The sequence below is a fragment of the Ambystoma mexicanum genome, chromosome 1p, assembly GCF_040938575.1.
Source record: "Ambystoma mexicanum isolate Mex_15411 chromosome 1p, UKY_AmexF1_1, whole genome shotgun sequence".
In the NCBI taxonomy this organism is placed as follows: domain Eukaryota; kingdom Metazoa; phylum Chordata; class Amphibia; order Caudata; family Ambystomatidae; genus Ambystoma; species Ambystoma mexicanum.
This window is the reverse complement of record NC_090921.1, coordinates 205086784-205096195: the sequence shown is the minus strand read 5'-3', so window position 1 is coordinate 205096195 and position 9412 is coordinate 205086784. Positions and strand designations below refer to the sequence as shown.

General features: G+C 46.3%; 1 non-coding gene across 1 annotated transcript; it reads left to right on the top strand.

The window, feature by feature from the left end:
• Positions 1–4682: 4682 nt before the first annotated feature.
• On the top strand, positions 4683–4764 carry TRNAS-GCU (transfer RNA serine (anticodon GCU)). The gene has a single exon. It is a non-coding gene; the product is annotated as a tRNA-Ser (tRNA).
• Positions 4765–9412: the final 4648 nt, after the last annotated feature.

The following is a 9412-nucleotide window of genomic DNA, read 5'->3' as shown; positions in this document are numbered from 1 at the left end:
TGCTGAGTGCCCACAGAGAGTATGCAAACTGAGTACTAATGTACTTAAAGTGCCGAGGAGGGTGAACATTTATATGTCACACGCCAGTAAGACTCACTCAAAGTCGTTTTGGACCCACAACTATTCACTCAACATCGACTAAGGGTGCACAGCAGACCGAAAGGCATTGAGTGTTCTTATGCCCCCGAAAAGAGGATCTAGAGTGTTGTGGGCAACGTCCAATGCGTGGGATAGAGGAGTAGGGGTGCTTAGCCCCAGCCACGTTGGAATACCATAAGGACCATTGTGAGGAAGCCTAACGGAGGGGGCCTTGGAGACTGTCACAGAAGGTCAGAATCAGTTTTAACACCACAAAGCAGTCTTGGGGTGGGGACTCTAATCAGACTCAGCTGCAACGAGGGCTGCAAGGGTCTTAAAGCGGCACACATACCAATGGACAGCAGGCAGACACAATGTATTTGGAGCTGTTGGCACATCACCAAAGTTAGGGGGGGCCACAAGTGTAACACTGGCAAGCCGGAAGCACGGATGGTAAAGGCCCTGGTACACCCACTACCCAGCAACAATCTGAGAAGACAGTAAGGTGCTGGAAAATACCCTTATACAATCCAGATGATAAGAGAGGCGAGGATTACAAGGCAACATATACACGTGCAAACTACTCGCTAATTCACCAGACACAGAACTGTGGGCGCTGCTCCGAAGCTGAGGAACAGAGGGTGGCAACACCAGCGGCCCAGAGGCACGGTAAACAAAGCTTCTGAAAATGAATGTATAATAAACTCTGAGGTATTTGGACCCCCAGTAGAGGGCATAAGCAGCCCCCAGACCCAGGCAGGCATAGACTACATAGAGAGGAAGAAGGGAAGATTCATACGCAGATCAAGGGGCTAGGAGGAGCACATCATCGTTGAGACTCCTCACCAGCCTTTGAAATACCTTTGAAGTGACAAAATACATGTGGGGAATGTGAATAATTCCAGAAATACTTCCTGGATTCTGTCCATGCAAGGCTTTCCTGCGGAGGTGAGATATGGCCAAAACAAGAAAAGTCACCTCGCGCAAGGTTTGACTGACTTGCATGATTGTGCTCGAGAAAACTGTCTCGAGGACGAAAGTATCGAAACACAAGACAGCATGGAGTTCCTGCACAAAGTCTATGAAGAAGACACATGCAAGAGGATGCCCACAGTTTATATGGATGGGTGCTACTACCATTTTGAGAACCATCAGGAAAAGGAACTGATGGCCAGCGTTGGGCATGGCTGGGTGAATGAGGCCTCGGAACCCTCAGCCGGATACAAGATCGGTCCCCGAAGTAGTAAGGTGGTGGAGTTGATGGCGGTTCATCAGGCCATCCTCACTGCCATGCAACACTGAATCCACGAACTAATAATAATCATGGATTCAGATTATGTCTGGAATGGGTTCGTTCAGCACCTAATTAATTGGGAAACCAGAGGGATGCCGTGTGCAAACAATAACCCACTCAAGCATGGCAAACTAATACAATCTATCAATGATCTGGTCACCTCTAATGAGATATCCATCTACTGGAAGAAGGTCATGGGTCATTCCAGAATAGAGGGACCAGACAAATCCGGAAATGACCTGGCTGACCAGCTGGCCAAAACCAGAGGTGTCCATGGTGATCTCATAGAGATTGAGTTCCTGTTGGGGGAAATCCAGGTCGCTGCTGTTACCAGGTCCCAAACATATGCCCAAAATTAACTCTCAACTGCCCAGTGGAGTAAGGAGACGCCAGATGCTGATTTGCTCATGTAACAAAAACGAGATCCGATAATTGGGAAATGTTACCAACACATTGAAGACCCTGTGAATTTTGCTCTGACCGAAAACAATTACACCAGGAAAGAGGATCTCCGGGTGTTGATGAAGTTTCCCAAAACATTCAGAATCCAAGACGGTTTGTTGGTACAGAGATCCATCACTGGATGCGACCAGTAGGTGGTGCCTACCTCATTCCAAAGCCACATGCTAATCACGCCCATTACGCAGCCACAGCTGGTCATCAGGGGTTTCATACTACTTTGGAAATCTTGCGGGAGGCTGCACACATGCCACACATGGCTCAGGACCACAACCAATATTTGAAGGGGTGTCCAGTGTGTGCGCAATTTCAGCCAAGTTCACTCACTGTCTGAGCTCCCCTCCAGAAAATAGGAATGACGCTGCCTTGGCCACATTTACAAGTAGATTTCATCGGGCCCATGATTCGTTCCGCTAGAGAAATCAAGTACATGTTAATGGTAACATGCTTGTTTACCAAAGGGTGGAATGTCTCCCGGCCCCATGTTGCAAGGCAGAAACAGCAGCTGCCCTGATGATCAATCAAATATTCTCGCAATTCGGCCTCCTCCAAAGGATTCAGTGTGACAGAGGAAGTCACTTCACCAGCAAGGTGATGACAAAGATGTGGGAGATACTTGGGGTAAAGAGAAAACTCCATATTGCCTACCAACAGCCTCTAGTGGGTGAGTTGAGAGATACAATAAAATGATTGTGAGCATCCTAAAGAAGTTTGTTATGGACTCTGGGCCTAGTTAGGACATCCAATTACCGCTTGTCCTGATGGCCATCAGGTCTACCGCATCTTCTATGACAAAGCTGTCTCCATTCGAGCTAATGACTGGACAAAAAATTGTGTTAACATAGCATCTTCTCTACAGAACGCAAGAGCAGAACCTGTTTAATGCATCCAGGATACATGAATATAGTGAGAATCTGAGAAGACACCTTCAGCATGATTTTATGTATGCTCAGCGCAATCTGGAAAAATCGGCAGAGGGGATGAAAACCCACTACGATTTAAAGACCACTAAAAAATTATATCAAACAGGAGACAGGGTCTTCTAGTACAATTTTCAGAGGAACCAGCCCTAGGAGCGGAAATGCCTTCCCTCCTGGGGCGGCCCCTTTAAAATTGTAGACAAAATCTCACCTGTCACTTATAATTCCTCATTCCTAAAGGAGGACAAACGGAAGAGAAATTGGTGCACATCTATCAGTTGAAGTGCTGTCATCCCAGGCAGAATTTGTGACTGATTGAAGAATCCAGTGAGGGTAGAGCCCAGGAATCCTCCGAAGAGTAAAGATAAGGAACGGGAACCTGAATAAAGAAAATCCTACTATTACAGGGAGTCGAACAAATATATTTATTTTGAAAAGATTACGAAAATGAAAAATGTAAGGAACAACTGTTTGGGAAATATTTGTATGTCGAAAACCAAATGCTTGCTTGAAATGTGCACTTTATGCGTATCTCTCCTGCTGCTTTGTTATCTATTGTCACATCCCTATTGGAAAAATTGTATTGTGTAAAATACTTAATCTCTTTGTTCTTCTTGGCAGATCTATTATCTCCTTGATTCTAAAGGCCAGAGGAGAGCCCCCGGACGGGAAGAGGTCCAGGAACCCCAACCTAATGGAACATTCAAAATCTGAAGAGGGTGAGTACGTACCAGTACACCACTCCATCAGGAGCCAAAATAGAGCAGACACACTCTGAAGGGAAGTCCTTGAATGAACCAGGAGCAGGCACTCTCTAAAGGAGACCCCTGGGGTGGACCCAGGCTATCCCAGAAGGAACACCCAATTTTCTCCTAGCTCTTCTCTCTCTCAATATAGTTGCTTCAGTGCTAGGAGGGGGGATTTGTGAGGTGAAATAGACCTAAAAAGCCATGACTAGAGGCCAGAGTCAGAGGGGGAGATATGCCCCTCAGCAAAAGGCCTGAACTGGAGTACATGCAAAATGATGCCCTTGCTCAAACACGAAGGAGCCAATTTAGGCATCTAGGCACGCGTATGCCTTAAAATATTTATATTATAAAATAATGAACCTGGGACCTCAAATAACATAAAATACATAAATATTCCTTTTGTGAAGTTAAAAATAAGGGCTCGTCCGGGATTTGAACCCGAATCATACCCCTAGACCAACGAGCCAGTGCACAATGAGCACCTGCCATCATGTGTCCTTGTCACTCCATATCTAGCTTGTGATGCAACTGGGTTGCTGTTGTTTAAGTCTTAGTCTTAAAGTCTTACAGCGAGTCAAGCAAAAGTATTTTTTCCTGGGGGTAGTGGTATCAGTTCCCTGAAGTAACAGTACTAGGTTTAGGGCATCACTGCCTTATAGTGAAAGGGTCATTCACAGCCTTTTGCCACAGTGACATGGTCTGTAGCATCAGTTCCTCTGAGTGTGAGTGGTATGATGACCCTGAAATGACCTGGTAAGTGACATCATTGCCTCTAAGGGGCGTGGCCACCCCTCTTCCGGTGAACGGTCTAGCCACACCCCTTTTCCAGGTGACAGGTCTAGCCACACCCCTCTTCCTGGTGAAATGAAACAGGCCATTGATCTATTGAGCACATCTGTTCCTGACTCCGGTTAAAAGAGCCATGATTCGCCCGTGGGACGTGGAGCGGAGGCTTTCCTTGATTTCGTGTAAATGATAAAACGGGAATGCAGGAATGGTAGTAGTTAATGAGTGAATATAATATCATACTTTTGCTCGTCAATTTTGCACGGCCAGAATGCAGCACTATGTCCCACAGCTCAGAGCTTGCTGTGGTGTACAGTAAAAGTAATTCAGGTCCAGTCACACAGGACAGCTCTACTTCACTAATAAAAAGTTAAAGCTTCCAGCTTTTCTTGTGCAGACCTGGTGGCCGAGTGGTTAAGGCGATGGACTGCTAATCCTTTGTGCTCTGCACGCGTGGGTTCAAATCCCATCCTCGTCGTCCGTTTTCTTCACATATTTTAAATATGGGTGGTAGTGTTTACCAAAAAAAAATATATCTTATTTACTACAATGCTACGGATCTTTCTTTGTCCTTCCCTGACAGATGAAGGCTAATCATTCTGTGATGCCAAAAAATACACCAGTGTTCAGGGAGAGGGAACGACTGATACCAGTACATTCTGCCTCAATTCTCCGAAAATTACCATCCCACTCAAGGGAAATTTATTTTCATTATTGGTAATTTCTTTGTGCTTATAATAATACTAATTTTCTTTTACACAGCACTACGAAGCCTCGGGCATCTTCTCACCCACAGTGTTTGGTAAGGATGAAAGGCGGAGTTTGGCCCTGGCCGGATTCAGTACAAGTGTTGCTGACCAGTAATTACAATTAGCATTACTGTTACAATTACAATTAGCAGAATCCCCGTGGATAAATAAGGGCCCTACACATTAGTCACGCTACAAATGCATTCAGACATTTCTTAAATTTGTGGGCATTGCGGAAGGAGCTGCTCATATTGTTTAGGGTTTGTGGGAAGATCAGTTATGTAATTCCACCGAAGTTCCTGGTTATGTAATTACCTGTTGGTGTGCGTTGCTGGTTGGGTCATGCCGGACCATCGTCGGAATCGCCAGCGAGGTCCTGCTTGGTGCCGGCACGCGCCCTGAATCCCCGAGTGCGCCACAGCGGATCACATGTGGAAATAAAATGCAGCCCAACAGCAACACGTCGACAACCGCCGGCTCCTTTGGCAACGCCCGCAGTGTTCGGGCGCATGTGACAGGAGGTCCCTGTGCACGATCCAAAAAAAGACACGCATTGGTAAAAGCCAATAGTTTTCGCATTTTATTTTTTTGTTTTTAACAGGACTTTATTGAAAGGACACACATACTGGTTTAAAAAGTGGCTGAACGCACACTTGTTTAAGACAATCTTATTACACCAGCAGCACAGTTATAGCTACAGTTAAGCAATTAACTCTTAAGAATACTTTGAACTAATGGCAGTCACTCGCATCACCACGTTTGCTGTTACTGCTTGGATGATGTATATTGGGCGATGAGGGCAGGGAGTGACCCGAATGGCTGTATAGAGATTAGCCTGGCCATGGGCAGTCACTGGGTAGGTAAGTAAATAAATAACATCCACAAGCCCTGTATCCCTGCTGACATCGCTCACCTCGCTTTACTCCAATGTAATCAATTCAGGTAATAGGTGGTTCTTCAGTGCACCCAACAGCCAAAACTAAAAATGGCTCAATTCTTAAGATTATTACGCAATGCTTCACCAAGACACAACCAATCTCACAATTGCTCCCTGAAACACCAGGTCTGACTCACATAATGACCCACAAAAACAGTGAGCCAGTGTCACAGAACTGCCTTGTGAATGCTAGAAACACTAGGCCATTCTCATTCGAGCACTGAAGCACAACACAATCAGCAAGTCTCACGTGATCGTTCACTTGACCAATCTCACAAAATGAATTGTAAAAACAAGGCACAATGCACTCTATTTTGAAGCAAGAGGATTTATGTAGAACAGGAACAATACATTCACTTTTCCATACATAGCACCTGCTACTGGTCATGCATTTGTATAGCACTGCCCTGTTCAATGCTACTCATTTTAGTGACTCACTTTGGAAAGATAAAAAGCTAAAGGAAGGGGGCGTGGCTACATGGCCACGTAAAAGACCTGTATCTCGGAGCTCCTGCTGATCCGATGAAGATCCGAATGCTGAACAGGTATAATAAACAAGATATGAACAGTAAAATGGAAGTCACAGCAGCATGAATATGCCGGGCACATAGTGCTGAAAACCCAGATGAGACTTGCATGCAGGCCAGAACACGGAAGAAAAGTTTGGATGGTGTTGCGGGCGAGTGCAACAAAATGGCGCCTAGCCTAGAACAAAGGAAAGGAGAATCCACGCAGCGCGTTTGAATCAAAACAGAGCCCTGATCTCAAGGGGAAGCCGCACCAGAGCCCACATGAAGAGCCAGCTTCGAGAAACGAATGACGTGGCAAGGAAAGCTGGAAAACAAAGAACACGGAGCAGATGTGCTGAGTGCCCACAGAGAGTATGCAAACTGAGTACTAATGTACTTAAAGTGCCGAGGAGGGTGAACATTTATATGTCACACGCCAGTAAGACTCACCCAAAGTCGTTTTGGACCCACAACTATTCACTCAACATCGACTAAGGGTGCACAGCAGACCGAAAGGCATTGAGTGTTCTTATGCCCCCGAAAAGAGGATCTAGAGTGTTGTGGGCAACGTCCAATGCGTGGGATAGAGGAGTAGGGGTGCTTAGCCCCAGCCACGTTGGAATACCATAAGGACCATTGTGAGGAAGCCTAACGGTGGGGGCCTTGGAGACTGTCACAGAAGGTCAGAATCAGTTTTAACACCACAAAGCAGTTTTGGGGTGGGGACTCTAATCAGACTCAGCTGCAACGAGGGCTGCAAGGGTCTTAAAGCGGCACACACACCAATGGACAGCAGGCAGACACAATGTATTTGGAGCTGTTGGCACATCACCAAAGTTAGGGGGGGCCACAAGTGTAACACTGGCAAGCCGGAAGCACGGATGGTAAAGGCCCTGGTACACCCACTACCCAGCAACAATCTGAGAAGACAGTAAGGTGCTGGAAAATACCCTTATACAATCCAGATGATAAGAGAGGCGAGGATTACAAGGCAACATATACACGTGCAAACTACTCGCTAATTCACCAGACACAGAACTGTGGGCGCTGCTCCGAAGCTGAGGAACAGAGGGTGGCAACACCAGCGGCCCAGAGGCACGGTAAACAAAGCTCCTGAAAATGAATGTATAATAAACTCTGAGGTATTTGGACCCCCAGTAGAGGGCATAAGCAGCCCCCAGACCCAGGCAGGCATAGACTACATAGAGAGGAAGAAGGGAAGATTCATACGCAGATCAAGGGGCTAGGAGGAGCACATCATAGTTGAGACTCCTCACCAGCCTTTGAAATACCTTTGAAGTGACAAAATACATGTGGGGAATGTGAATAATTCCAGAAATACTTCCTGGATTCTGTCCATGCAAGGCTTTCCTGCGGAGGTGAGATATGGCCAAAACAAGAAAAGTCACCTCGCGCAAGGTTTGACTGACTTGCATGATTGTGCTCGAGAAAACTGTCTCGAGGACGAAAGTATCGAAACACAAGACAGAATGGAGGTGTACCAGAATTCCCTGCACAAAGTCTATGAAGAAGACACATGCAAGGGGATGCCCACAGTTTATATGGATGGGTGCTCCTACCATTTTGAGAACCATCAGGAAAAGGAACTGATGGCCAGCGTTGGGCATGGCTGGGTGAATGAGGCCTCGGAGCCCTCAGCCGGATACAAGATCGGTCCCTGAAGTAGTCAGGTGGTGGAGTTGATGGCGGTTTATCAGGCCATCCTCACTGCCATGCAACACTGAATCCACGAACTAATAATAATCATGGATTCAGATTATGTCCGGAATGGGTTTGTTCAGCACCTGATTAATTGGGAAACCAGAGGGATGCCGTGTGCAAACAATAACCCACTCAAGCATGGCAAACTAATACAATCTATCAATGATCTGGTCACCTCTAATGAGATATCCATTTACTGGAAGAAGGTCATGGGTCATTCCAGAATAGAGGGACCAGACAAATCCGGAAATGACCTGGCTGACCAGCTGGCCAAAACCAGAGCTGTCCATGGTGATCTCATAGAGATTGAGTTCTTGTTGGGGGAAATCCAGGTCGCTGCTGTTACCAGGTCCCAAACATATGCCCAAAATTAACTCTCAACTGCCCAGTGGAGTAAGGAGACGCCAGATGCTGATTTGCTCACGTCACAAAAACGAGATCCGATAATTGAGAAATGTTATCAACACATTGAAGACCCTGTGAATTTTGCCCTGACCGAAAACAATTACACCAGGAAAGAGGTTCTCCGGGTGTTGATGAGGTTTCCCAAAACATTCAGAATCCAAGACGGTTTGTTGGTACAGAGATCCATCACTGGATGTGACCAGTAGGTGGTGCCTACCTCATTCCGAAGCCATATGCTAATCACGCCCATGACGCAGCCACAGCTGGTCATCAGGGGTTTCATACTACTTTGGAAATCTTGCGGGAGGCTGCACGCAGGCCACACATGGCTCAGGACCTCAACCAATATTTGAAGGGGTGTCTAGTGTGTGCGCAATTTCAGCCAAGTTCACTCACTGTCTGAGCTCCCCTCCAGAAAATAGGAATGACGCTGCCATGGCCACATTTACAAGTAGATTTCATCGGGCCCATGATTTGTTCCTCTAGAGAAATCAAGTACATGTTAATGGTAACATGCTTGTTTACCAAAGGGTGGAATGTCTCCCGGCCCCATGTTGCAAGGCAGAAACAGCAGCTGCCCTGATGATCAATCAAATATTCTCGCATTTCGGCCTCCTCCAAAGGATTCAGTGTGACCGAGGAAGTCACTTCACCAGCAAGGTGATGACAAAGATGTGGGAGATACTTGGGGTAAAGAGAAAACTCCATATTGCCTACCACCAGCCTCTAGTGGGCGAGTTGAGAGATACAATAAAATGATTGTGAGCATCCTAAAGAAGTTTGTTATGGACTCTGGGTCTAGTT